The sequence below is a fragment of the Dicentrarchus labrax genome, unplaced genomic scaffold, assembly GCF_905237075.1.
Source record: "Dicentrarchus labrax unplaced genomic scaffold, dlabrax2021, whole genome shotgun sequence".
NCBI classification, from domain to species: domain Eukaryota; kingdom Metazoa; phylum Chordata; class Actinopteri; family Moronidae; genus Dicentrarchus; species Dicentrarchus labrax.
In genome coordinates this window covers 31,412,959-31,439,521 of record NW_026136719.1, presented here as the reverse complement: position 1 = coordinate 31,439,521, position 26,563 = coordinate 31,412,959, and the positions used below count along the sequence as shown (strand labels likewise).

Genomic DNA, 26,563 nt, shown 5'->3' with positions numbered 1-26,563 from the left:
GTTCAGGTGGCTGGAAAGTGTCTCACCCAGGGCTAGTTGTCAGTGAAGGATCTGCTGTCTTCTCATCTGTCTGTGCTGCAGGGCTAACTGGTGAACATCGGGTGTGTTGCTTTGACGGATGTTTGTGTGCCTCCTGTGTTGCGGGGGGACGGGCCGTTGACACACTTCATATTTCAAAGGCAAGGTCTGAGGAAGAAATGAAGATTGATGCGGAAAAATGGCGCGGCAACTCATCGCCCATTCGATACATATATTATCATTTACACATACGTGACACCTTTGAGCATGTCTGTGTATCTATATATACATATGCATGGGCGTGATCCAAGGCGCCACACATATTCACGTGGGGGTGAGTGGGGGGGTTTCCTCTGTTATTAGAGCCATGTGATATAATTGCATTTGATCTCCAAATAAACAGGGAATCAGTCCATCTCCTTGGTGGAGATGGCAGATGTGATGGACGAGCACATTAGCGGCGAGGACAACATTAGATTTGCTCAAAATTATTGATCTTTTGTTTGTGAGCCAAGTCGGCGATAAATAACAGTGCATGGGAGATGTGACTCATTATCACCGTGCCAAAAGCCCGACAGACCTCTGTCAAAACACACTCTCCTTCCCCCCTCTCTTCCTCCTTCCTTTCATCTCCGTCACTACAAACCAATTTAATCTGTTTTTAATCCTTCCCTCTTTTCTGTCGCCGGTGCCTTTAATGCGAGGCCTCACTGTCACTATCTGATTCCCTTAAAATTTTAATCCCGCACTGATAACCCTGTATTATTACATATTACACACACACACACAGGCGGCAGGACACTCACACATACATACACATATACACATGCAAATATGTACACACAGCGTTTAGTGGCTCTCTCAGTGTTTTTATTCCTTTTTACCTTCTTAGTGAAGAAAAAATCCTTTTATCACACAATGGGTAATTTATATCCATTACCAGCGTTTTCAATCCTTTTCAGCGCGGCTGTCACTGCCTTTGGCACACTCGTGATTAATGTGATCTAATAATAGTCTGCCATTATATTTCCTTTAGTAAAACATGTACCAACATCCTATTCAGCTCCACGAAATTCATTGCCCCTTAAAATATTTTTCCCCTTTTCGTTTGAAAGACAAGATTGCTGTTTTTTTTTTTTTCCCCTCCATCTCGTTGCCTCCCAGGAGGTGATTATTTGTTGGGGGGGTGAGGAGGGGTAGGACATGAGAATGATGAGAGGTGCCGTGATTCAAAGTGGTTTGTATGGATGCGTTTGTGTGTGTGTGTGTGTGTGTGTGTGTGTGTGTGTGTGTGTGTGTGTGTGTGTGTGTGTGTGTGCAGGTCGGTATCAGTGTGTGGTCCTCACACTGGTAGCGTAACATGGCCGCATTGTTGAGATTGAGAACAGTAGCTTACGTAAGCCTACACTGATTTCATTTTCACATTGTTTTGCACATTATTTTAGTTTTTCTTTTAATCAAAAAAAGTTATTTAGAAGGAAAAAACATACATTTTAATTGATAATATTTCAAGTCAGCCTGAGTTAGTCATAAAATTAGCTGTTAATGTTGTCCATAATCACAGATTTTAAAGACAGCTATATTTATATGGCTGCCCAAACCCCTGATCACAATTAAATCAATTTTCTTTCTTTTGTCTTTATCTCATTTTCTTCTTTTAGAGCAGGTAGTTTGAATGGGTGATAGAGAGGAAAGATGCTCCCCATGGAATGTGCATAGGATTAGGTGTGTGTGTGTGTGTGTGTGTGTGTGTGTTTGTGTGTGTTGCCGGGGAGGTGGTCCAGCAATGGGCTCTGTTCCCTCCCAGCCGGACAGCCTGAGCCAGTCTGCCACTCATGGGGCACGTTTCAGACGGGGCGGTGCCAACATCACACACACACACACACACACACACACACACACACACACACACACACACACACGCATGTATGAAGTCGTGCACACACACACACACACACAATCCTGGCTCCCTCCCACAAAGAGGGTTAACCCTTACTGGGTTCTTAGACTTGTATCCAGGATGAACAGGTGGTCCCACAAAACATGGGCATCCATTTCCTCATGACTTATCCCAGTGTGTGTGTGTGTGTGTGTGTGTGTGTGTGAGGAGGGAGGGGTAGACATGGGAGGAAGAAGAGATGAAAAAGAGCACACATGACTGTGGAGCTTTAGTACACCTTTTGTATGTGTGCTGGTTTTTGCATGGTACCAGGGTGCTGCTGTACGGAGCAGCTTGTGGAGGGTCCCGCCGCTGTGTGAAATTGACATCAGATGGCCGTCGTGACAAGAACAATATTACATCCAGCTTCCATTTAGCAAGGGACAGCTAATATATGTGTGCCGTTTGAACATTTGTTTGTGTGTGTGTTCCTCGGTACCTGACCCTGAGTCTGACCGCACCAAACACAGCTGTCAACACTTTACATCTATGTTGTTTTTCTCCCCTCCGTCCCTCTCTCTGCGTTTTTCCCCTCATTTTTTTTTCTCTTGAATCCCTCCATCCAGGATCCTTCCATTAAAGATAACTTGTATTGAGCCACATCTTATTCACTTCGGTCCGCCTTCCCCCTCCTGTCTCAAGTGATCCCTTCCCAGCAGAGAAAATCGAAGGTAAACCACTTCTAAGGCAAAAACTGTGCGCTCCACTTTGGATGTTTTAAATATCACCCTCTGACGGATGAGGAGATGCAGGGTTTTGATAGTTCCTTTGGTAAAACACGTCAAAATCACAAACTTACATTTGGCACCTGACCCCCTGCGATAATGTAAGTTACACTCTGCATCTGGCTGCTGTAACTCATAGCTGAGACCTTCTCTGCCTTTGATAACCGTAGTCTTTCATCTGGGAGGAAAACGCTCTGCTTTACTCCACTTGAATTTGTTCTTTTGTGATTTTTCTTGCGGCTCAGCCCCTCCGAACCTCAGACACATGTGAAATAGACGTTTTGGAAAATATGAGTAAGTAAGCAAAGAGAAAAGAGAGAAAAGCGGAGAGCAGAATGGAGCTGAGGAGATAAACATAAACAGAGCAGAGAGAAAGAAGGTTGTTCTCTGAGTCAGCAGGTTTTACTAAAGTCTGATTAAACGAGGTGGGAAACCGGTTGGGGTAGTAAATAACAGAGGTGTCAGAATGTTGCTTAATGACCTGGATATCTATTGCATGAAATATGTAGCTGCAGATCTAAGCAGGAGCTGTAGTTTTTTTTCTTTTGCCTTTAATGCCTTAATGTGCAGGGGGAGTTCAGATGTTTAAAACAGCTCGCTGTGAGTGGAAAGCAAGTTGGCTTTAAAGGCGTTCAGATAGGAATTTAACAGTATTAACACTATGTCTGTTCTTAAAATACTTTTTGAAGCATTAACCTGCAGCTGAAGGAGCATTTGTGAGAACTTTCACATAACTGATCAATCAAAACCCACCAGCATTCAGTGGATTTCAGTGTGTGGATGATGGTGGGTGCAGTCTTAAAATACTCCACAGTGTGATTTTATTATTATTCTTTATGTCAATCTGTACATACTGCTTCCTTTGCAAGGAGCTTCCATGGATGCTTTCTTTTCATCACTGATTTATTTTTTATTTTTAGATTTTTAGATTTTTTCTTCATCATTGAGGATAGAGACTGTTGTAAGCCGTAAAAATTGGTGATTTGTGCTTTTGGACTATATAAATAAACTAAACTTGACTTTTTATTTGGTCATCAGACATTTTAAACACATCATTTACTATGGATGACTAGTCAGAGTCATTGCAATAACTAATTATTTACTTTGCATTTTTTAATTTGCAATTTACTATGGATTTGTAACATTCAATATAGCGTGGGGCGGGCTAGTTATATAATATGATCATTTATTGACTTTCAATAAAGTCATTCAATTCATATCATATCATCATATTATCATTTATTAAATTTCAACTGTCCAAATGAATGTTTCAAAATTAATTATAAGTTACTCCAGTTTGTGATTTGCACGTGTGAAGAGCAATGAAAGCCATCTTATTGCATTGGACCAATTTGATCAATTTGACCATTTTATTTGGAATTTTTCACACACTTACCGTATTATATTGTGATATGGCAAATGTATGAAACAATATCAGTATCAGAAATATTCATCTGTATCATAAAGTTTATTTCAACCATATTGCTAGCCCTAACAACATGCAAACGTTTCAAATAAAAACAAATGTTGCCCTGCTAAGTGTAATATTGAAACTATGGAATATCAGACTTTTTATGCTAAATGTTAGTAAAAACGGCACGATTTGTTGTTTGGAGGCTTACATGTCATAGTAGCCTAATGTTAAAAGAATACTGGGCACAAATGATAAAATGGCCAATAACAAAAAAAAAAACACAAAAAAGTTAAAGAAATGTTGAAAGGCTTGGAGATGATGAATAAAAGTTGGTGGATGAGCAGCAGAGAGCTGGAGGTATTCAGAGGTTATTGCGGCGCAGTCAGCAGTGCAGCAGTGCAGCAGTCGATTCACCTTCCCCTCCTCTTTCCAGGGGGGGAAACCCCTTCCCGAGGAGGGGATGCTCGAAGCAAAGAGAGAAGGGGAGGGGAGGGAAGGGGAGCGGTGGTGGCGGTGAACTCAGCACTTTCCTTATCTCCTCCCTCTCTCTCTCTATCCCTCCCTCTCTCCCTGTCTGTCTCTCTCTCTCTCCCAGGGCTCCCTGATCAGTGCCGACCAGAAGCGAAGCTGAAGCTGAGGCTGGCTTAACGGGGCTAAGCACACCATCACGCTGTCTAAGAAACTACCCCCACCCACCGTCTGAGGTGACTAAGGGCTTTCAGGGAAGAGGAAGGGAGGGAGGGAGGGAGGGAAGTAGGGTGGGAGAGGGTGGCGAGAGGTTGAGAGTAAGGAAGGTGTAGGGGATAATAACTGTGGACACGTTCAGGTGTTTATTGGTGACAGTAGTCTTACATGAATGAGTGAAGCTCAAGTGGAGGAGAAAGGAAGAAAGGAGAGAAAAGAGGTCTGATGGGCCAGCTATCTACACTATGATGCAATCTGTGTGGAGTGGTGATGACGATAACTATGATGATGAGGATGATCATGATAATGAGACACTGATACACACACACACGCACACACACACAGCAGTTGGCTGGGACGTCCGTTGTATGTGGACGTACAGAGGGCCTGCATGGGCATATGAACAGATAATTCCTATTTAATCCCATCAGTTATCCGCCGTAGTAGCGTTACCCTGTCTGCCTTTACGTCCAAGCTGCCAGTCTCTTATCTCTTTTGTCATTCCTCTCTCCAGTGTCCAGACCAGAAGGTGTGTGCTGAGCACGGCCTAGGTTATGTAATATAGGTATGTGTGTGACTTGACCTGCGTTTGGGGTCCTCAGGTGTAGGGAGAGGGATTGCAAAAAGTGCAACTGAAGCCTAGCGAGGTGTGAGGAGGAGAATTTCGATTCTGAGAAAGCACTACAGCGTTGTCTGTCTGACAGACTGAAGTGGAGAACCCTGCAGGCCTGTGTGACCCAGGCCTGACGCTCTGGCGTGCTCCGAGGACGCGAGGTTAGTTCACCTTGCAGCTATTTCTTGTCCAGCTGTGGAAATGCCTTTGCCATCATATCAAGAATATCTAGCCAAGGTGTGGATGAACATGTCACATTTATCTGTTAATAGCAGGGCCTAATACTGTACATGCAGCCTTGGTAGTGATTTATTTCAGTTGATATTAAAAGTGGGGATTGACTGCGATGCCAGTTTGGCATCTTAATGCAGAAGCATGACAGAGTTAGTGAACTCTTCTCCGCTCACAGCACCTTCTCTCATCCTTTCCTTTGCCAAATTTGGACGCTGACACTAAATGGATCTGCCATAATTCAGATGTGAGTGGGAGGATATATATATATGCGTGTGTCTGTGTGTTAGTGTGTGTGCAGCTGTGTGTGGTTGTAAAGTGAGGCATTATGGCAAAAAAAAAGCCTGAATAATTTAGCACTCACATTATTTTCTAATGCCATTCTTTAGAATCTGACTGCGTCACTCTAACAAATGCGCATGTCGGAAAGTTCAGGGGATTTTGTAGGGCGCCTGTGAACAGTGAGTGATGGCAACCAGCCGACTCTCAGCTCCCTCTTGTCTACCAACAGCTCCATGTGAGCCGCGTGCACCATATTCCTTTCTCAAAACTAACGCCATGGCGAATCGAAACAAAAAGGCCACATATTTTATTTATGTGTCAAAAGTGCGGTGAAAGGAGGGTAAGGAAGGAGGGAGCGGGGCATATCACTCTATCTGTTGGTTGATATCATTCCATCCTTGCGGATCAATTCTCCCAGACAGAGGGAGATGAGAAAGGAGCAAGCACGAGGAGGGGGGTGGGAGGGAAGGAAGGAGAGCTGAAATGGTGGTCGTATTGATTTGTCAAAGAAATACAGCGTTGCGTGTTTTGCTTAAACGTCCACATAAACCTGAGCTGTCAGAGGTGGGCGGGCATATGCTGACATTTGGCCACATGGACATGGATTGTGGATTTTCTGCTTGGCTTAGCTGTACACAGTCTTACCCATCAACTTCTTGTAGAAACAAGTGCTGCCTGCTTGCTCAAAACTGTGCTTTGTGGTATACTTTGTCCCCAGTCTTATACAAAAAATCTCCCTTAATTAGTCACATAGCCCAATTGATTTAAACTTACAGTTTTGTGAGAAAAAAATCTTAACTCAAGAAGTCCACTTAGTAGCCTTCCCTGGAGCTTTCAATTGCATCTGGCAATATTCCCCAGCAGACTTTGCTTAGACATGGACTGTGGATTTTATGTTAGATGCTAAATTCTCTTTTATATGATCATGCTAGTAGCCTACTGTCACTATAAAAATGGTATACTAATGCTCAGTAGGCCTACATGATGCATGAGTATAGAGCACTGAGTAATGATCAAATTCCAAGAATCATGTTGCATTCCTGTAACACCTTCCTTTTCCACTCACTTTTCAAGCTTCAATGACAATCACAACTTGACAACAATCTAACCACCATATCCCTTACAATATCCAGGCCGTAAAACCATGATCCACCCTTAAGTCTGTTTTTTAAACATGGCCATGCATCTGCAGCTGCTCAGGCCTTTAAAATTCCTGAACAACCTTGGTAAGAGTGGAAAGAAAAACACACTGACGCTATATTTTACACATTTTGTTAAGATCTAACCTCAATTAAGACCACCCACGCAAATTTAGCTGATCATGGTGAAACACTCGCATCCAGAAACGACTAAGACAGCAACTTTGTGCCTAATTGGTTCAAGGAATTTGCCAGTGATCCTATCGTGTTTATCCAGTCCCAAAAGTCAGTCCGATATTTGACCATGGGGCAATAGAGAAAGGCCCTCTTCCACTCTGTGACTACATACCTGGCACAAGGACAAGAGTGGAGGGGGGAGATGAAATTAAAGAGCAGTTAAAGAAAACTGGAGAAAAGAGCAGAGAGTGTGCACAGGGCCATAAAAGGGATAGTTTAACCATTGATCGAGAGGAGTGGTGGAAATGGCAGCTGTAAATCAATTTTATCTTGGAGCAGCTAAAGAGTGTTTTCTAATGAGGTTAATGCCACATAATGGCTAAATTCCTCTGCTTAAAAGATGCCCTCAAGGTGGTGGCGAGAGATAGATGTCACCATGGAAAGCTTAACACCTCGCCATTCAACACCAAGCAGCAGAGGGATGCCTTTTTCTTTCAGGGAGACTGTATCCTAAATGATGTTAAACCTTCATTCATTAGAAGGTTTCAAAGGGTCATTATATTACCCAGAACACCTTTGTCTAGACAGCTTGTTTTACCAATACACAGATACATCTGTGGCTGAGATTGGGCATTTAGTAAACTATTCAGGTTATGTTGTCCACTTCCAACACAATGATAAGTTCCTCCCTGATCACATTTTAAAAAAACTGTATCAATCAAATTTGAACAACGATGGCAGGTCACCACCGAATACCACTCATCATCTCAGTGCTAGGCAGCAGGCAGGCTAGCATGTCAAACTGGAACAGGCTGGGTACTGCCACTGAAAGGACAAAATGACCCAGCACTAATAGATTATGAATCAAGTTGACCTCTGGCAAATACGAGTGTTTATGACATCATGGGGGATGAACAGTGTGACAGCAAGTACTGCATCTACACACAGTGTGTTTTCTCAAAAGTGCATTAGGGTTAAGCTAAAATGGTTTGTGAAGGCCAATATAGATTTTTCTTTGAGAGATACTGGTAGCCAATTTCTTGCCAATATTTTCATCCATCCATCTATTTAACAAAGTCAGCCTGGGTCTTGGTCAAGTCAAAGTGGCAACAGGCTAAGCAAAGTAGCCGTTGTCCTTGTTCTTGGACACATCATTCAAATCCCATTGGGATAGCCATTCCCAGATAAGATATTTAATCCCTCAAGTATGTTTTTGGTCTGTCTTCCCTGGGGATCTATTCCGATATGGATATACTTGGAATACCTCCACAACCTGATTAGATACCCAAAACAACCCAGCTGACTCTTTCTGAAACTCCTTCGGGACATCTGGCCTTCCCAGTCCGATGACATCAACATGCCACTGTCGGCAACAAACCTGAGGTCAGCAAAGTGGCATTGGCACTGTCAATGCTGAACTTAAAATGGACAATTTAGTCTATTAGGGCCCCATGCAGGTCTGAATAAAAAGAGCATCTGAATCTGCCTTTAGACCATTTGATCAAAACTTCAAATTAAAATCAAATTTTCTCAAAAACAAAAAGAAAACGATAACCCAGTCCTGACCAACGGGTAAAGCACTACTTTGTGCATTCAATGACAATGAATGTCAATGTTTTTTGTGTGTCTTGACCAGACACACATATAAAGTCTTTCAGTGAGTGCATACCAGCCTGAACAGTTGACAGTTGTGGAATTAAATGGGTGGGTGAGTTTTTGAAAAGCCAAGAATGTTGGTTCCAAACCAGAGCTTGTCCAAAGGTAATTACAGTGTGCAAAACACCAACATGATACAAGCAAACGTCAGCTACTGTTGCTTGGTCAGCCAGCATCTTTATTTTTACAGTTTCGTCTCTTGAATGTGCTCCTCTGCACCTTTTGCTGAGTTGGGATAGGGAGAAATAGGCAAAAGGAGAAAGCTCTGAGAGTCAACAACCAGTACAACCACAACCGATACGTGCAGGGATTCCCAAAGCATCCAGTATCAAGACTAATCACAAGTTAGCTAGCTAGCATGTCAGCAGACGCAGACGTGTTGAAATATTACATTACACAAATTACATTAGATAGTAATGGAAGCATAAGGAATCCTCTTTGTCTTCAGCGAGAGTGATCCGAGGAGTCTCTAAGCTGTAAACTAGACTCCACCATAAGGTTGTTGACGGAAAGCAGCTCGCAATCAGCAAGTGTCTCTTAGTGATGTGGAGACACTGTGGGTGCATTGCATTATGGCAGAGGCTTGGAGAACTTGGGCTTTATGAATTTCCAGTTCTCAACTCTGATATCTATCATATTGTTGGTGGATGTAGCACTGATGCAGGCTATTTAAATTTGTATTTAGTGCAACACTGACCATATATATCTGTCTAACCATATTGTGCTCATTCACAACCAACACCAGAATGGCAAACTGATGAAAAAGACTGAGGATATGCAGGAACATATTTAAGATAATGCTATCATATAACACAGTGCCTTTGATGTGTGTGTGTGTGTGTGTGTGTGAAAAGAAATTGAGTACAACCAGCGTGCAGCATGAAACTTAAGGAAAGTTCATCTCCACAGACCTCTAGCATTGATCACTGGGGCCCTAAAGCTATTATCATGATCTAATTAGGTTTAACATAAGTCTGTGTCACGGCCCGGTGCAAGGCTCCCTTGTCCCCAATTCCACACTTTCACAGCATCCCTATATAAAAATAGCACACATGTGCCACACATACATGCGGTGAATACTAATACTTTTTTTCTTCAGTTATTTTAATGTCAGACTGAGGTCTAAACAGGGGGAAATGATGCAATTCACAACAATGAACAAGTGTTGGGTAATCTCCCAAGTTTCTCTCTCACGTAGATGCATGTTAGTACAATCTATCAAAGAGAATTTGGTGTAATTTGTGAAAAAAAAAAAAATACAGCCTCTAGTTTAAAAATGATAATTTAGAAGAATCCTCTTTTCCCATACTTTACTGCACGTACAGGCATATTGTTACTCCAGGAAATACAAAAGCTTTGGCGAACTGGCTTCAGAGACATATCGAGGGGTGAGAACCAGAGGGGCGTAAGTGACATTTGACCAACTTTACAGGAGAGCTAAACCAAAAATAGACCACTGTTTTGTTTATTAAATTCAATCTTTCATATTACAACTTAATAAACATGGATGACAATATACTTAATGAAAAATATTATGACATGTTTAAAAAAACATTTTTTGTCGCCCCTTTAACCCCAAATAGTACAGTGTGTTCTGTGTTAGGTCTTTTGGTTCTTGATTAATAACACTGGATCGGTTTAGAATTCATATATGCCCTTTTGGCAGAGCTCATTGATTAGATTAGATTAGATTTTTACAGCTTTACATCTGATATGTTGTCTGTTTCTTTCTGTTCTGAAAATGGCTCATAATTGTAATGCAGCTTGAACACTAAACAGAATTTTAGCGAGTTCCCTTCCACTCTTCTCTCTCTGCATTCCTCTGAAAAAGTGTAGAAGGTGAAACATGCAGCCAGTGACCTAATAAGAAGACCTTTGAGGTTTGCCCATTAATACGGCTGTCAGAAATATTCTATAATAGAATATTATATATAATTTAATTTGTTTTATGTACCTTATATCTAGGCTGAGGTGCTTTAATACAGCTGTGAATTACCTACTCTGACACCTTATTCATTTTCAACACGATTAGCAGCAGTGGTGTGCATGGCTGGCGCAGTGGGTGGCTGTGGCCCAGTGCACACACTCATGGGCTCATTATGCCATCGCACAGGTGTAATGGAATGCCCCCCCCTCCACCACACACACACACACACACACACACTCACACACACACACGCAGACAGGCGCACATACGAGCCCTCGCATGTACAAACTCAAGAACATGAAAGCTTGCACACAGACTGAATACTGTGGGCCCTCTTGGCCTCTTCACAAAGCAACTTTTATTTTCAGTGTTGTACAATCCAGGCATCCGCCACCGTTTTATTATTTCAGGCCCAGGCTGAGGAACCATGCTTCAGTCCCCATATAAGGGAAGACAAGTCGGGAAAAAAAGGTGTTCAGAGGACTCCCCTCCCTCTCCACTACTCCTGTGTCCTCTGCTATTATGAATAGTGGCGGTAAGAGAGAAAAGCATATACTCCATTCGAATCTGTTCATGGTTCCTGAAGGACCACTCTCACCAGACGAGGGCCCTTTTTCTCCCCCCTCCCTCCCTCTTTTGATTGATATGTGAAATCCGTCTCTCTCCGCAGCTCTAAAGGCAGTCCCTGTGTGTGTCTGAAAGGTGCTCATTGTTGAGTCGAGACCACTTTGTCAAGAAACAATCCTGTTCCCAAGGAAGCTGAGAATGTCTTAAAAAAGATACAGGCCCTTATTGTGTACATTGGGGAACTTTAATTTTGTGTGTGAGGTCATTTTAATCCTGATGAATTTTTATAGTAGCGGTTGTAGTTCAATGGCTAGTCGCCCTAATGCTCTAAAGAAGGAGCAAAATAAAGGAAGAATGGGAAAGAATGAAAAACCCACCCACAGGCCTGTTGAAGAATCCTAAACTTAAAGTGTCACAGAGAGTGAGGAGGAAGGGTAGAGGCCTTTGTTTGTGGACACATTGGGATGTATTTAAGTTCTACAAAGGAGATTCCCTGAATGGAGGCTTGATTTCTGCTACAAGGTTTAAAAATGCGTGGTCTAAGGATAGATTTGCCACGGGATAAAGTTTGTGTAGGGTAATCTCTTAGGCTACAGAAGCTGATGTGAGCAAACCACCCAACATCGCCTCTGAACTGATGCCAAAGAGGAAAGGCAACGAGCTTCCGCGCAGGCATGCATCCATGACGCTGCTAATGGTATGATTGAGCATTCTTAATTGGCATATTGGATTTTTCCGACCCCATTTTTATCACATTTGACCTGGGTAAACTTTCACAGTGAAAGATTTGTCATGTCAGAGTCTTATTCTTTCTGATAATAGATGGCTAACCTCTCAGACTTCTTCTTTTGTGCAAACTAATGGTCCTGTTTGAGCAGCAGTTTGTCTTTTCATCTGAGCTGCGTGGCTGTTTTGTTGCCGGCTCGCCCTCTGGCCTCGTGTAGGTTTAGACTGGATGTGAGCCTATTAGGCGGACGAGTTGAAAAGTAAATACCAAGCAGCTGAAAATGTGATCGTTCGAACTGGATAAAGTCACTAGATTTTGTACATTATAGCAAATTAAGGCACTAGATAAACACATAACTTGTTTTCTTTTGTTGCATTTTTTTTTTTTTTTTTAAATGTGCCATCGCAGGAGGCTTGCTCATCACCATTGTGGCTAAATGGAAACTGGATCTTGTTTGAGAAACGGCAGGGTGAGACCAAACAGCGTGATTCATAATGGTTATTTATGTACCATGTAGCTGAGACTCAGCAGGGGGCAAAGGCATGGTCTTTACTAAGTACATCTCTTTCTGCTTAGTTTCTCCTCAGTTGGGCTCGCGGCCTGTCATCCTGATAAATGTTTTTCATATGGATACCGAAAATACATCATCTCGATGTTTTTGATCATCCCAAAAATAACGAGTGTAGGAGTCGGCGTTCTTGAGCAACGAAACGAGGTGCATTCAAACAAGTTTTGGCTGGTGCGTCAGACTGCACATAGTTTGGGTTACCTCTAGTTCCATCCTCATATTGCCTCCAAAATTTCAGCAGCCAGCAAACATACACATAAAAAACACCAGCACTGACACTTGTTCCCTCTCTTTCCTCTAACTGTCCTTTATTTCTTCCTCTGCTTCTCCCTCCCTCCCTCTTTTCCCTCTGTTCTGAGATGCAGAGTTCCAAGAGCGCGATGGTGCATTACTAAGGACACCTGCTCTGTTGATGTGGCCAGGCAGATTGACTGTGTGCTTGTGAGTGTGTGTTTGTGTGCAAGCGTGCATTTATTCATTCATCAATTTTTAGGCTGAGGCTGGGACCAAACCTATCAAAATGGTTCTAAAGTGAGTCTGTCCATTTCTGCACCAAATTATGCATAATGGGCTTTTAATTCACTGCCCTGCAACATAGCCCGAACAGTGCCCTTCTCAAGGTTTCTTTGTACAAAAATAGTAAGAAACTCAAAGCATGCAGTCGCAGTGTTAAATAGTGATTTATGATCAAAACACAAATTATATTAATGTTAGTAAAGATTGCATTTATGTAGTATTTTTCTATAAAATATCCTGCAATCATATTCATTTAGATCACCTTCAAATTAGAATTGAAAAGGGATTTATAGAGTGGACACTGTTCTTTCTGTGAAAACATTGATGGAGTTTGATAGCTTCAACCTCTGCTACATCCCTGAGACAGATGCTTTAACCTCTTGTATCCCCCTGAAAAAAAAAAAAAATCGTGGCACCTCCCTCCACTTGTCATTTCATTAATTCTTCTAAAAAGGGAGAAAGTCCTCTCTCCAGAGGGTAAAAATGAACAAAGGAGGGAGAGTTCAATGCCTCGGAGGGCACAATATGTTCTGTTACATTATACTGTACTTTCTCCTTTTGCTCCGGCAGGAGAAAAAGAATTCTGTTCCCATAAACCCCCACCCCGTGCCCTGTACCCCTGCCGCACCCCAACCGACATACAAAAAAATTCTTATTCACTTAGTATGTAGGTCACATTACAGTGATGTCTAGCTATTGGACATGGGCTTAGATAACTGTTTGTCGAGTATTAAATGCTTTCGCTGCCTCAGCAGCCTCTGCCACTGGTATTTCTCACACAGCTGTGCAACTGAAAGGAGGCAGCGCCGCAGCAAAAATCATGTCACATATATACACACATGCACACACACGCTTTCAACCTCTGACTTTCTTTGTGTACACTTTAAAAAAAAATTCTTGTTTGCATAAAACATTCACTTTTCTCATAGAAAAATGCCTTATGTGAAGTTGAAAACAGGTCCTGAAAGGGAGTTAAAGCAGCATCTGTAAATGAGGACTGTGCTGCGGTGAATGGGAGGTAAACCCATTGACCTGAGGTGCTAACTCAAGCAGATGAATCTTTGCTTTTCTTTCCTCTTATCCCTGTTTGCTTTGGGTGACCTTGCACACCAGCCTCGATGCAGTATGTTCACATAGCACAGGCCTAATGGCTTAGATAGGCCCCAGCGTGGCCAGTACTTTCCACTAAACAACACCCCTCCGCGCTCGACCCTTCCCTCCCCAATTGTACGCTCGCCGTTCACCACAACCGCCGCAAACCTCCGATTTGAAAATGGCCCGGCGGAGGTGCCGGCCAGAGAAGGAAATTGCACCTGCTTTTATACCAGCAGGATCCAGGTGAGGAGTGTTTCTGAGTGTTCACTTTAAAACAGAAAGGCAGGAGACAAGAGGGGGCACCTCGCTGCTGTACATTTTTGCCCTCTGTTGTCTTTGCATGAAATGAAAGATGCAAGAATGTGTGTGTGTGTGTGTGTGTGTGTGTGTGTGTGTGTGTGTGTGTGTGTGTGTGTTTGTGTGTGTGTTTGTGAGTTATCCTCCCCTCCCTCTGTCCTTTGTATGAAATGAGCCCAGATGGTGATTGATTTTTCAAGTGCTGACATCCCTGCTTGAGAAGCACCCCTCCTTTCTACATGCACGCGCACGCACACATACATACACACACACACACACACACACACACACACACACACGCACACAAACACACACCCAGACACACACTCTTCTTTGTGCCGAGCAAGTGAGGCACACTAACATCTCGGTGCCATCATCATCTTTGTGACTGCCAGCAACCACCATTGATTGACAAAAGTATGCATGCAAACAAACAGAAACACGCGCACACACAAGCACAAAACAAATAGATAGAACAGATAGAAGATAAACTATTAAAAATCGTAAAGAAAATATCCCTTGACTCAAAAACTGCAGAAACTATTACTTGATAAATTGTTTAGTTGACCGACAAAAATTATTCAACAGCCTTGAAAAATAATTTAGAGTATTTTTCAAGTAAGAACGGACTCTGACATCTTCTCTCTGTTTATATCGCTGTACGTTAAATAGATTGACCATTGTTGGCTGGACAAAACAAGTCTGGGCTCTGGGAAACTGTCATGGGCATTTTCCCGAACTTTCTGACATGTTTTAAAAACACTTTAACCGAGCAGTTCATCAATTAATCAAAGAGATAATTGCCAGATTAATCGACAGTGGAAATAATTGCTATTTGCAGCCCTATAGACTCAAAACACTGGCCTTTAAAACATTAAATATTAATCTTCTATGTTTGAAGAAGACAAAAGGAGACACAAGTCTTTTTTTATGATAGGCATTTACAATAAATTACATTTTATTGTAGCTTAAATGTGCAACAGCTGAATAAACTTCAGTTTCTGCTAGACCAAAGGGTGTGCAAAAGGTCAGGGAACGACCATGCGAAAGAAGAGAAAAAAACAACAAAAAAGATAGCAACTGGAGAGATTTTAGGGGAATCTTTCGACAGTGAAAGGCTGATAGAGAGACAGAGCGATGGAAGGCAGGGACAGGGGGAAGTGACAGAGAGCTGTGCACCACAGCAGCCCCATTGAGTTAAAGTGGCTGTGTGGCTAAATGATGTCATTGGCTAACTAGGCGTTCTCAGGCCATTGCCTCTGTTTGCGTGACTAAATACATACAATTAAGGCCTAGGCACTTCTCAATCTCTGTGAACTCATTGTTATCCCCGGGTTCAAGTGCACTGATAATGGGGGCCAGAGGAAAACAGGCGTAGCAGCGAGAGAGACAGAGAGCTGGTGGGTAAAATAGACATCTCATTATTAGTGGCATTCTCTTTCACCCCAACAGCGCTACTAAAGCCTTGCTCACTCATCTGTCCCCTTTTTTCTGCCTGTTTTCTCTTTTTCCCGTGGCTCTTTTTCTTTGTCTCACTTTTCTTTTTTTTTTGTACCTTTTTTCTGTGATTTGCAAACATTTTTTTCTTTTCCTCCTTTCGGTTTCTGTGTCTCTCACCACCGCTCAGCCGCTTTGTTATGTGAGGATGCTTTGTATAAGCGATGTTTGCTCCCGTACAGTGGGTCGCATTCACATAGGGGCTGAGCATGACACACACCTTTAACCAGTGCAGTCCCCCACACGCTCCCACCCCCCCCTTAATGTCGCCTCTAAATGCATCATTAGTCAGTTAGGCGGCTGTGAAAGTGGTAGGACAGTGGACGGGCAGACAAGCCAAGAGGAAATAACTTCTTCTAAAGCAAGGGAGATTGTGATTTTTTTCTATTTGTGGCTGAAAGCTTTAAGGGGTTAGCTACTGATGATGTTAAATTTCAGTTAATGACTGCACTGCACTGGGCCCTTATTATTTTTGACTTCAGTTTCTGCTTCTATTGACTGTAATTTGACCTGAAACTGAGTTTTTTAAATCTCAAACACAAAGAAACTACAAAATCACTCATAAAGGAAATAGCTAACCCCTCAGTGTAGTCCATCTAGAGCACTGGAGGTCACATTATGTTCCCCCTCCCATGACACACACACACACACACACACACACATACACACACAAACCAGATTGAGTGTAATCGTCTAAAGCGAGACTTCCCTGATGGCCCCGACACTTGACAGTGATGCCCTCAAGTCTCGGAGAAAACTCTGTAACTGGAGAACGATTGCTTCTGTCTGTCTTGAGTAACTGGATCACCATGCCGTCCTCCCTGCCCACAGGCACACACACACACACACACACACACACACACACACACACAATCACGGTTACACACTAACGCACACACAGACAGCACAAACACATAGATATCCTTTCACTGAGACACACACAGGCAGATTTACAGATAGATACTGCTAAGAGAGGAGCGGAAGTCAGCTCACACGCACACAGAAACTGCTGGCGCGCACGAGTGTGTCTGACAAGAGGTGTGTCTGAGGCGCGGTGCGTTCTCCTCCAGTCGTCGGCGGGGCGCGGCGGCGGTAGCCTAGGTAAATGGATCTTATTTAGCGACGCGTCAACACGTGTAAGGGGGCTTACGGCTCATTACTCTGGGCCCGATCCTCTCTGCTCACCCACTGATGGATGGCAGGGGCTGTTGGGAGGAGGAGGAGAAGGAGAGCAGGATGGACACCGACCCTTCCTGCCTCCCTTCCTCCCTCCTTGGCCCCTTGCTTTTTTGGTTCCCCTCCTCACTTCGCTCCGGCTACTTTTTCTTATCTTGCTATGAAACATAATTTTCGTTGTCAGGTATGATCAAATGAATGACTGAATTCAGTTTAACTGTTTCAGTTTCAGGGTCTGTGCAGGCTGGCTTACTGTTCACACACCGTTTTTTTTTGTTTATATGTGACTCAGATTGTGACCTTGTGAACGTCACAAATTAACTGGAATCTTCATATGTGATCCAAATCAGGTACAGGTCTGAAGTGTGAACAGTCATATCAGAATTCATGTAGCCTTGATGTTACTCTACATCTACGTTTGTCATGTGGGTCACTTCAGGACCGTGACCTGTTCACACTAGAATCTGATATGAAGCCACATTAAACAGATAATATGAGCAACAAACCAGAATTGAGCGTAAATGCTTGCAGTGTGTACGCAGCCGTTGTCATGACTATGAATACTGACGTCTAAGGATAGAGGTTGTCATAAATTGTACTCTGAGGCCAATTTTGTGGTTTAGGGCTGTTTAAATACAAATTGACTCTAGGGCTGTACGATATGGTAGAAAAGCATATTGTGATTTTTTTTGACAGATACTGTGATTGGCTACCTGTTGTGAACCAAATTGCCCCTTGGGGACATTAAAGACATTTCAATTCAATTCAATGTGATTCATGATTAGTGGGAATAATAATTTTTGTAATCGCAATTTTAATTTTCACCTTAAAAAACCTAAAGTTGAGATTTTTGGGGGTCTGTACCAAACAAACAAGATTTGTAGGCCAGGAAACTTCTGCAGCACTACAGTGCCTCATTATAACGCTGTTTGTCACACATTTTACATTTGATTCAGATATTGCACTTGGCCATATTGCGATTCATTTTACAGCCCTGCTTGACTCTGTTGAAGGGTTCGTGCTGAAACACAGCAGATTTTTCAGCCCTTTACTTGTAAATAAAATGATCAAATATGATCAAGACACAAGGTAACTGTTTGCCTTACTCTTCTTTGCTATTGGCAGTTTAATGCTAATTTTCCACAGATTAATACAAAAAGCCATCATAAACTCCAAAAGTCCACAAAATGAATCCACCCTGAGCATATATAGGTATAAAATGTGATTCCAGATCACCAACAAGAGGAAAGTGGCTCCCTAAATATTAATTACACGTTCCTCATGACCTTAAGATCCAACTAAAAATAAAAGATCAGGGTGTCCATGGGGTCTTTAAAAGTCTAAAATCCAATAATCTGAATATTAAGACAGGTCTCAAAAGTTTCTTGTAAAGTTGCATTTTCAGTCTCATTTTTAAATGTGTTTTGGGGAGAAATTTGCATTTATCATGCTGTAACAACTACAAAAAGAAACCGACATGGAACCAATACAGGTTTCCCTTCATATCCTTAGTACATTTTGAAAAGTATGACGTGAAACCAGAAACATTTCTTTGATAGATAAGTAGTGAGCGCAGAACCTTTTTTCCTGAATATCATTCAGTAGGAAACAAACACTGATGCACATTATAGTTAACTTTCACTCTCCATACCTGATGTTCTTTAGAGGTTTGGGGGTGTGTGATTGCCTCAGTAGGTGGTAAATTAGGTCAGGACTGCTGCTTTCAAGTTCTCTACCCTGTTTGAAACCAGTCTTCTGTATGTGGTGAACTTTTAAACCCTTACATTAGCTCCCTGACACCTAATTGTTACCAGCACACAAACGAGCACACAAACGTCTCAACCATGACACAGAGCTACCACACACACACATACACTCACACACACACACACACACATATACTGCTGCTTCCAAAGCACTGAGTCAAGTCCCTCTCTCTTAAGCTCGTAGAGCATTCCTCTCATTCATGGAAGCAGGGCCCTCCTAGTGAAGCGCTTAATTGGCTGCAGATTGCTCTTTAACCTCAGGGTTACACCGCGCACACACACAAACACGGTGTGTGCACGTATACAGAGGCAAGCACACATGCACACACACGTACCATTTGTGCAGGCTGTTAAAGTCTTAAGGGAAATGGAGTGTGGTTTTTACAACTCAGTGGGGAGGTCAAAGGTCAACAGATTTGTAACAATCTCCAAGGATCTGTCAGTCAAGGCTAAGATGCCAAGACAACTACCGCACACACACACACACACACACACACACACACACACACACACACACACACATATTTGGAAGAAACTCTGTTGTCTCAAAGTGCGTCTTTGCTGGTTTTCTTCTGCTACTTACTGTGTTCGGCTGAATTAGATAATAAATGGGAGAATTTTGAATACAGTCTGGTCAAACATGCTGGGTTGATCAGCTGCAGCCCACATGACTTCAGAGTTGGTTCACCCGGTTTTGGTCTTCCCAGTCACCTCTGTGCGTTTAGCCCAAATGGGACACCTCAGTCCCACAGCTATCTATTTTACCCCTCCGCCCCAACCGGGGTGGCTGTGACAGTCAGGTCCTTGAGTTCGCTGCCCGACGGGGTTATGAGCGTCTGTATGCCTACTGGGACAACTGTCCTCTTGTCTTACTGTCATTGAGATTAAACTCTGGCTTGAGAGGGAGGAATTTGTGGTTTTGCAGGCCTTGTGAAATTGGTCTCATCAGCGTTAAGAGAATTTTGAATCAGCATAATGCAGATTCTAGGCTTTGTTTGGACGTATAATTACATTCTGCATTTGTATAATAAAATGGTAATGGTATTGGACATTTCTGACATAATCATGTTCTTATTTACAATTTATTTATTTTATTTTTTTTACATTTTCCCGTTTCTGTACGCATGCATGCGTGGGTGTTTTATTCTCTTCTCTCACAACACCCTATTGTTTATGATACATGGTGCATATGCTTTTCTACATGACTCACTCTCCTCTTCCAAAGGAATTAAGATCTGTGTGTTTCTCTCCCCAAATTAGCTTTTACACTTTCATCCCGGCGCATGAAGTAACTTACTGCTAATATGATTGTGTTCGACGGGGAAAGAATGAGAGGGAGAGACAGAGGGGAAGGAACAAGAGGGGACATTAGTTATTTGAAGCAGTCAGCTAACATTTAAATGCTGTTTTCTTATCAGCGTATAACGGCTGAAAAAAACAACAACAACAAACAATTTACGACATTCAGACATCAGATTTAATGAACGATAGGTTGGGGGGAAAACAGTTAAGAATAATTTTTGAAAAGGAACAAAGGACCCTGGTAGAGACTCAGTATTGCCTGCCAGTCTTTCCATTGTACAGGCTTATGAATGATTAAGCTACTGTAGCAACAAGGGCAGATCACATTACAGACGCCATTTTGTTAGTTCCCCTTGCAATCTTTCATATCTCCACCAGTCGTTTACCAGGTTTATTCCAAACAGGATGATGGTGCTGTGTGTGTTTATGTGTGTAAGGTGGGGGTGGGGTGGGGGAGGGGGGGTGCAGGCAGGGTGGCATGCTCAGAGTCAATGCCACAAATTGTTGTTAGATGCAGGTCTCCGTCTGCCATGCGTTTTGGACAGGAAGGTAACGTGATTGGCTTTGTTCAGTCTTCCTGGCAGCCAACACCAGCTGACATCTGTTCCCTCCTAACCACTCAGACTTATCTCCATCAGGGAACACACACACACACACACACACACACACCCACACACACGTATACACGCATGCACACACTGTCACACAGAAACGACACGTGCACACACCAATTCACACGGTCGTGCACACAACCAGACTTGTGCTCGTGAGGAGGGGAAAAAAAAGCACACACAGGCGCTCACATACACACACTCGCACTTTTACGCACGTGGGCTAATTTTGTGATAATGGAGAGTTCAGTGTGCCAGTTGTATGTGGGTAGCAAATAAATGCATTCACATATGTGTAAAATACTAGAAAATGGACTATGAACAGATCGAAAAGCAATACAAAAACGTCATAATACACTATACAGACACACAAGTACAGTCTATATAAAGCCTGCCTGCATTGTCACACGTACAAAATCTACATTGTATTGAAATTATTCTGACAAAACCCCGACTGGCATTAGTCAGAAAAGAAGGGAGAAAGAGGCTGATTTGCTTATGCATTGAGGGCTGATTGTGGCGGCGTTGCAAATCTTATTGCATTGCTAATTTATATTATTGGCGGCTGAGTCCCTGGCACAGAGGCCTGGGCGTATATCTTAGACATGTGGAATCTGAAGGCAGAGTGGCATGAACACTTTCTGGGTAGACGAATTAGGAATTTCTGCCTCTCTAAAGCAAATAACCGTCTGCGAAACTTGCCGGTGTATAAAAGACGGCCTTTTTTTTCCTCCCCTCTGAGATGACAGGGGGAAAAAAAAGAAGAAGGGCGGGCGGAGAAAAAAGGACAGAGGTCTGCGTGTGAGAGGGGGAGGCTGTTAGAAATTAGCCCTCCACTCTGGGGTCCTGGGAAATGAATGTGACACGTCCAAATTTGGTGTTTTTGTTGCAATTACCAGAAAACACCAGATGAATTCTTTGCAAGCCATGTGTGCTGGTTTGTGTATGCATGAGTGTGTGTATGGTGAACGTGTACACATATGGATGTGTGAGCATGCATGTGCTTGCATGTTCATGTGTGTAGCCGTGTGTGTGCGTGTGTGTGTGAGCAGGTGGCGGGCATATTTGAAGATGACAGTAGGGGTCTGACCCATGCCAGGCCCAATAAAGCGGCCTTGTGATGGAGCTTATGTGACACACTATCCCTAGGGCTCTGAGGTCTTTCTCTCCCTCACACACATGTGCACAACACACACTCATACACACAGCGCCTCATTTCCCTAGCGGTGCTCCCCGTCAGATAGCGAAGGCAGCACTCTGATTGCTGCGGCTACGTGTGAGGCCTGTGTGTGGTCCTATGACGACACACCGTATACTCAGTGCTGGCGCTATTGATCCAAGTCGTCGCCTCTGCGTTTGGTACATCAACTCATATTTCCAGTTGTAACAGCCACCTACGTCTGTTTTGAGCGCTGCTTTCACTTGTAAAGTCGAAGCTGAATCATGTGGAGTCAAGCAGTGCTGTGCGTCACGCTAAGCAAGAAAACCACAGCAGAATACACAAAAGACTTGTATGCACAATCATACGATAATGAAATTTGAAAACGCCGTCTCTGAAAAGTTTAACCAGACTCATATTCTTGGTTTGGAGTTCAGAAATCGGCCGCTCTGGGTTGTTTCCACAAATCAATCATTTGATTGAGCGATACTTACCAAATTTTTCCTCTATATTATAATGCTTTTCATCTGTCTGCACATGCTAACCTTATGCTAACCTTTTCTAAAACCATAATCTGCTTCCTCTTCAACTGAGAACCAATGGAACATATCCTTGATTTTATCACTATAGCTTTAACTACTTTGCAACACTTGTCCCCAGAACTCAAACAGGTTTAAAATTGGGCCTGCTCCAAGTGTTGAACATGCTGTCTGTGAACACAGCCATAAGGCTAACATGAGGAAGGGAAGTTAGAGTGGATCCATCATAGATCAGCTTGACAGTAATGCTGTGAGGCAGACACAACTGCCTCGGAGACAGAGAAGAAAACAGGTTGGGTGTTACCTGTCAGACAGACAAAAATCTATCTCATCTCACAACTCTTACATTCTCTCTGATGCTCTGTCTCACTCTCTTCCCCTGTTGCGCAGTTTGGGAGTGTTTCATCATGGCAAGCTCAGAGGATTGGCTTTTTGTGAGTGTGCGGTTACATTAAATAGAGAGACCTCGACTTACAGGAGGTAGTTGTCAAGAGGACTGCTTTAGTCCCCAGAATACCTGTAAACTCATGTCACTAAACTGCTTAATGTACAGTACAACTACAAGGAGACAAGGAAAAATACCAAAAGATACAGAAATGTGGAGTGTGTCACAGGTCAGTGAAGTCAGGTTTCTTTGGACATTTTGTGGTGATTCTGGCAGCCCCTGTGGACAAAACAGGTAGTGTTTCTACCACCTTGTTTAATTTATTTCAAGAGGAATCTGACCTGATGTCAGGCTTTAAGAATACTATATAGAAATAGCCTCTTCTCGCTGATGGTCTTGTTTATTTGTGTAGGTAATATAGAGACATCAGCATGACATTAATTAATAACCAGTTGTAAACTCTTTGTAGTACCTTTAATATTAATGTGTTTTGTTGTCGTCTTTTTTTAATAAAATTCATAATTACTTTATCCTAGAGCCAGAACACATTTACCTGAGGATCTGGTTGCTGCATTGTCCAATTTAAGTCACCTAATCACCTAATTAACAATAATTATTGCTTTCTTTATATTTCAGTACACTCTCTGATACTGTAGTCATGATACATTTTTAAAGTTCTGCTTGTACAATAAGTCATGTTTGAGTTTTAAGGTAATTTGATTACTTGTTTTGAGCATTTGTTGTTTCAGTTGTTTCATTCACTTCATTACAATTTTGGTAATTTGGCCTGGATGAAATTTTTTCTGTGTTCATCAGTTGTCGAAGTTTTTGTATGGCCAGACTTGGCCTAATTTTCCTTTTTTCCCTCTTTCTAATTCTCTTACATTTGGTCAAGAGATTTGGCATTTTCCATCACCATTTGGCTAGCTTACATGAATTTGATTGTTGTTGTTGATTTCAAAGCTTCAAAGCTTTGTTTTTTTCAAAATTACTCAAACTCTTACTGAAAGTAAATTAAGTCTTGAAAGTGCCTTTAAAAAAGATGGGGAAAGAAAGAGTGGAGGAAGGACGGAACATTTTTTTCTGCTGATCTTGCCTTTCATTTTTGGCTACCAATTATTCCACATCTCATTTGCTACCAGTATAAACCAGACTGAAAACAAGTGACCTGGTGTATTTGCATACATTTTTTCAGCAGCGCAAGTTGCTCGAAAACAAGACCTGCAAGATAACATCAACTGACTGACTGTGTGTGGTATGCATGCATGCACGCATTGCTGTTGCAATCAGCCATTTTCTCATTATTCATTTTTAGATGGCTAAAACATGGCTTATGTTATTTCATACCCGAAACTCCGGGTTGAGCGCAATGTCAGATTTCTCCCTTGCTTCTTTCACTCATTGTCTGTAATGCTCATGCCCTTTGCTGCTGTTCATGTTGTCATGATGATAGGATTCTTTAGAAGGATTATCATGTTCTTTCAGCAGTTTATTTAATTGCAATATAAGTTGCTGTGTGTGGATTTTTGGGACCACTTGTCATAGGTTTAACACAACCTGTGAATTAGAGACATTTGTACTTCTACGTTTGTCTCCAAGCACTTCATATGGTAAAATAATGTTAATTTGAAATTTACCAAACTAATGAAGCCAAATGATGAGGGTGTGAATGTGAGGATCTCATGTGGCTAAAAAAAGATCTTGCCTGATTATGGCATTTACGGATCAATACACACTGTGTAGAGTAAACATCAGATGAGGAATAAAATCTGAGTATTCCACAAATAACAATTAGTAGTCATTGTTCCTGATAAGATGAAAGGTACCTGGTCACATGACATAAATCACCATTTCCATGGCGTATGATTGAAATAGAGGTAACACAGAGAGAAAGGGACAGGGAGAGACAAAGAGAGAGCAGCCAGACATTAGCAATCAGGTAACAATCTGGCATCTGTGTCACAGCAAAATGGGAGAGAACGTATCCAATCACAGCAAATATACATCTCAGATTGGAAATGTGTGTACAACCTATTTGTTATCTATTCTGATTTGCTTAAGTCTACATTTATATGTTATTTATAAAGGTTATACAATGAATTCCCTGGTACTAGATGTTGTACTAGAGCACAGCATCTCAGACTATTGGGCACTACGGCCAAACCAGTAATTTGCAGATAATCGTAAAACACACTTCCATCTTTGTTTGTCTTTCCAGTCTTTCCAACAATCACCAACACTGGTTTGGTCAAAGTTAGATGTAAATGGCAGCAGCATAGCTAATTCTTGGGTAAAATGTGCCTGTAAAGTATGTCAGCTAAAAGTGCATGTTTTTGCCACTGCGCAGGCTGTTATTCTAAATGTCTGACAACATTATGGAAAGGATTCCTACCTTTTGTTTAACCAGAAACAGCCGTTAGCCAGACCAGAAATTACTATTGTTCGCCACCTGACTCCATTGAAAAAAACGGTAATTTTACCTCAACATCATTGTAACATCATAATTACTCCACTATATCTTTACAGAGCAAGTAGTTGTTTGCTGCTATATTAAAACTTTATATCTCATATATATATATATATATATATATATATATATATATAACCTTTAAAGAAGAGCAGTGATTTGGGACTAATTGGCATCCAAAACCACAGAAATACCAATAAGTCATTGTCTGCTTTGTTTGTATTCTCTCTTTGTGTATCTCTCTTTTGCTTTCTGCTCCCCTTTTTCTCAATATCAATAAAATAATTCTTTAAACATAAATCCTATATTCATCTTTACTCAGTGTGTGGAAAGGGTAAAAGTAGAAACTAAAGCAGAGAGAAAGATAGGTAGTGTAGTGTAGAAGTTGTAAGAGAAACCCATGTCTGCTGCTTTGGCCCAGTTTGAATTGAACTCCGCTTTTCTTTTTTGATTTTCATTTTGTGCATAAAGCTCAGTCACTCAGCATGTTTAAAGTTATATTAGGATCTCTCAAGATCATTTCTTTTCTGTTCTTTTTTCCTCCTCTCCCTTTTTTTCCTGAAGGATTTATTCGCTTTAATTTATTAGAGTTCAGCAACTGGTAAGTGATCTTTAGAGTCAGCCTTGCACTCAGAGTATTTGGATAGTAATTTTACATTTTAATATTACGTAAAGACTTGCACAAAACCACAATTTGACACCTAAAAATGTTCAAGAAGGATTACAAAATGAGAACCACACTTTGCAACGTCTGAAACAAGCTCAAGGTGATAAAAGTATAAATGCCTATCGCTCTTTCTCCCCCTCTAAGCTCTCTCGGTGAAAAAGTGTGAACTAACAAGCGTCCAGCAGCTTGTAACACAAAGGGCCATCTACACATGTTATTCAAGAGAAGCAGTGGAGTCTGGCCAGGCACTGCTGTTAAAAAGAGTGAGGGAGAGGGGGAGAGTGAGTAAGCAAAGCTGTATAGTGATTTGCCATTTATAATTGGCCTGCAATGGTAGATGGTGGCTGGCTGGCAAGGACTGTTTTTTTTTTTTTTTTTTAAACACAATCTGTGCCTGCGGTCGGGGCGATGCATCGCTA

At 42.0% G+C, this 26,563-nt stretch overlaps 1 protein-coding gene across 9 annotated transcripts in view; it reads left to right on the top strand.

The window, feature by feature from the left end:
- znf536 (zinc finger protein 536) overlaps positions 1-26,563 on the top strand; it is a 229,003-nt gene that overhangs the window by 42,545 nt on the left and 159,895 nt on the right. For 5 of the 9 annotated variants that reach the window (XM_051379881.1, XM_051379878.1, XM_051379879.1 and 2 more), the window contains one exon: positions 4,692-4,800. The exons of 3 other annotated variants lie outside the window; for them this stretch is intronic. The gene's annotated coding sequence lies outside the window, so the exon portion shown is untranslated. Of the gene's footprint in view, positions 1-4,691; positions 4,801-5,461; positions 5,555-26,563 lie in introns of those variants that run through there. One more of the 9 variants, XM_051379885.1, reaches the window with a different exon arrangement.